This window comes from Quercus robur, chromosome 1, assembly GCF_932294415.1.
Source record: "Quercus robur chromosome 1, dhQueRobu3.1, whole genome shotgun sequence".
NCBI lineage: Eukaryota > Viridiplantae > Streptophyta > Magnoliopsida > Fagales > Fagaceae > Quercus > Quercus robur.
Window position 1 is genome coordinate 23496175 of NC_065534.1, and position 3829 is coordinate 23500003.

Consider the following 3829-nt stretch of genomic DNA (forward strand, 5'->3'; position numbering starts at 1 on the left):
ACTTAAATCACACAAACTTAATAAGTTTATATTATGTGTTAGCATCGTCTTTGCTTCTTCTTTTTCTTCTCAAAAATATTATGTATCATCTTTAATGGATGCCAACAATATTGATCTTATGGGAAAAGTTACATAAAATATTGAGAAAAAAATGTTTTATATTACAATCTACTAAAAATGTTTTTTAAATATTTAAATCTTTCTATTTTTCATATCACTGTCGTGTTTTACAACTACCACATGTGTTAACTTAAGTCTTAATATTCTTAAGTTGTTTCGGCAAAAAAAAAAAAAAAAAAAGGTTGTCACAAAAGAGAAGTTCATGTAAAGTTTTTTGCAAAATGAAATATCTGTTTTGCAAGGCCACCAAACTTGATAATTTGCAAATGATGGAACCACTTGCAACAATGTTTGCACAATTACATAGTTCCAACTAAAGCAATTGTGTATGCTTTTAGTCTTCCAAAAACACATGTCTATAAGTGGTTAAACGTTCATCTTGGGTAGTTTTAACTTTTCATATAATTTTACCTTTACATATTTATCTATTTTAATTTAGATTTTTTTTCAAAAAAAAAAAACTTTAATTTAGATATTTATAAGTAAAGAATGAAATAATGATTCATGAATAAAAAAAAAAAATTATCTATGCATATTTATCTTGTGCGGTTATAATATTACATATAATTTTGCATTTATATATTCATCTACTTTAATTTAGATGTTTATAACTTAATAATGAAATCTATACACAAGGTAATTAAAACAATCATATTTCTACAATTCAAAAAGTCACAATTTCTTTTTATAAAAAAAGTCCCTTTACATTTCCTTGGAATTATTTTTAAAATTTTTTTTATAAAACCTTTGACACACCACTAACCTAACCACTTCATACATTAAAAAAAATTTAAGCTCATTATTAACTAGAGAAATGTCTTTCATATTTCCTTGAAAATTTGGAAGAAAAAAAAAAAAAAAAAAACCCTTTGACATACCACTAACGTAACTACATCTATAACTATTTAAGCCATCCATGATATCTATTTCTTATTGATAACCATAAAATTTACAACTACCAAGGGAACATACAAAGTAATAAAGAATAAATGAAGGAAGAAAAAAAGAAATGAAATCAAGCATCAATTAATAACCGTTATTTGGAAAATAAAAAGGTGGTCATGAGGAGTAAGAAATAAAATAGAAATGGTTATAAAGAAGACATTGAAAACTTTATAGTGAAATAAAATCAACAATTATATATAATACAAAATTTAAACTTAAAATTAATCAAACTTTGACTAGGGAAATTATATATATATATATATATATATATATATATATATATAAAATCATAATCTTCATACACCATGACTTGAAAAAAAATTAATGAATATTTCTCTCTCTTATTTAATGTCTATGTTATGCAAATCATACGATAATGGTAAAAAATGTTATAGACAAGATTATGAAAATATGATAAAACTATTTAAAAAAAAAAAAAAAAACTCTTTATAAAGTCTAGGGACTAAAATAGTATTTTATCTAAAAAGGGTCCGGTAAATGTGTGCTCTTAGGGCACACATTAAGCTATCCATTTTTGGAAACATTTTTTCAGAAATTAAAAAAGCTGTCAATGCCTTTTCAATTCTCAAGAATATTTTTTCCAAAAATGAAAATTATTGTGTGCCCTTAGAGCACACGTTAGCAAAATCCATAAATAAAATTGAAACTTTGATGTGTAGTTAGAACTGAAGTGACCCTTAAGTAATTATTATTAAACTCTCTTACTTTTTTCTTATGGAAAAACCCTCATACTTTTACTACTTGAAAACTGCGATAATATATATATATATATATTAACTCAAAGGTTAGCCCATTATGTGTTTATAACTAATTGCAATCTGTTTGAGGGATTAACCAAAACAGGGTAAGAAATTTGATACAAGAGTTTACTATCTTTTCTTTTCAACTTACTTCATAAGATTGTGGCAAATAATTGAGTTTCATGGCTAAGAACAATTATCTGTGATTGTGAAAGCAAAAGTTATGACAGGCATCTTTACTTTCCCGCACACACAATTGAGATCCCCTCTCCTTTTCCTACCTTCCCAAGACATACAAGCTGCAAACAATTAATTTCTGTAACTAGGCATTCCTCCACCTTTCCAAGACAGATAAGCTGCAAAGAACTAAGGTTTTGTAACTAGAGGTGTACCCTTTCACCAAATTGAACTGTCTCACAGCCTTAATAAAAGCCCTCTCTTCCCTCCCAAAAACACCAGAAATACCAAACACTCCCTCCAACTGCAAGTGCAACCGCCACTCTTGCAGTTGAAAATATCCGAAGCAAAATTCAGTGCTCCACGCAATAAATTAACTTCAAAGTTGACAAAACAGGCTATCTTTCCCCTCTCAATTTTACTTGTTTTTCTCTTACACAGCATCACAACTTTAGGCCAGCCCGCAGCAGCTCCAGTCCAGCCAGCAAATGCACCAATTTAGCCTGCAAATGCTCCAGTCCAGCCTGCCACTCCACCAGTAGTTCAGCCTGCCAAGGCGCCAGCCCCAGTCCAGTCTGCCAAGGTCCCACCTACGAAGAAAGGTGTCCCGGATGTCACCAAAATCCTTGGAAAGGCTGGTGGGTTCACAGTCTTTATCCACCTCTTAAAAAGTACCAGAGTGTCTGACCAATTATACGGCCAGCTCAACAATTCAAATAATGGCTTTACCATCTTTGCTCCTACTGATGCTGCATTTTCCAGCCTCAAAGCGGGCACTATAAACTCTTTGTCCGACCTACAAAAGACCCAATTAGTACAATTTCACATATTAAACACAGTGGTTACTCTGTCAAATTTCCAAACTCTGAGCAATCCAGTGCCCACAGAAGCCGGAGATGCCGGTGAGTTCCCACTAACCGTGACCACTGCTGGCAACCAAGTGAACATCTCTAGTGTTCTTGTTAATACCACGTTGGGTGGAACTATGTATTCGGATAACCAGCTTGATATTTATCAAGTGGATCAAGTGCTTCTTCCTCTTGACATTTTTAATCCTAAGCCTAAGCAAAAGGCACCAGCCTCGGCACCAACATTGTCAAAGCCTAAGTCTTTGGATAATGGTGCAGATGTAGATGCAGATGCAGACACTCCTTCCGTGGCTGCAAAAGTGGATGAGTCTGGAGCACTGAGTCTCAAGAGGCATGGAAATGGAATATTGATGTCCATTGGAGCTGCTTTGGTTGCATTCATTGTCACGAAGGGACTTTGATGGTGTAAATGTATTTGCTTGAAATTCTTAGGTGGGTTCCAAATGTCTCGTGCCGTATGATTTTGCTGAGTTGGGGTGAACGGTCGTAATCTACACCGAGTGCTTTCAAATGATTGCCATCTTTCCCTGTCCAATATCTATAATGCCAATTTGTGATGAGAACTATTGATGTTAAGGCTTTATCTTCTTCTTTTTTTTTCTTTTTTTTTTAATTATTTTTTTTTAATTTCTTGTTCTTGTCATTTTTAAGTTCCAATTTTTATGTACTTGAGAATTTTCAAGACTTGTCTCTATGAGACTGAGAGCATTATTTGAATTCTTGTGATTGAATCTATTTTACATTCACTTTTTTCGACAGCAAAACTTTTTTTTAACATTGACTTGTTTTTAGAAAAGGGCTTGTTTGGTAATATTATTCTAGTAACGTTGTTTGTATTTTTTTGAAATATGTGTGGATGAAAAAGTGTGAAAATATGTGTAATGTTATTTTAAAACTGAAAACATATGTTTAAACACATGTATCAGACGAGCCCTATCTCTAAAACTTCAACTACAT

The 3829-nt window shown here is 32.0% G+C and overlaps 1 pseudogene; it reads left to right on the top strand.

The window, feature by feature from the left end:
* Positions 1 to 341: 341 nt before the first annotated feature.
* Positions 342 to 3571, top strand: LOC126689884 (fasciclin-like arabinogalactan protein 12; annotated as a pseudogene).
* Positions 3572 to 3829: the final 258 nt, after the last annotated feature.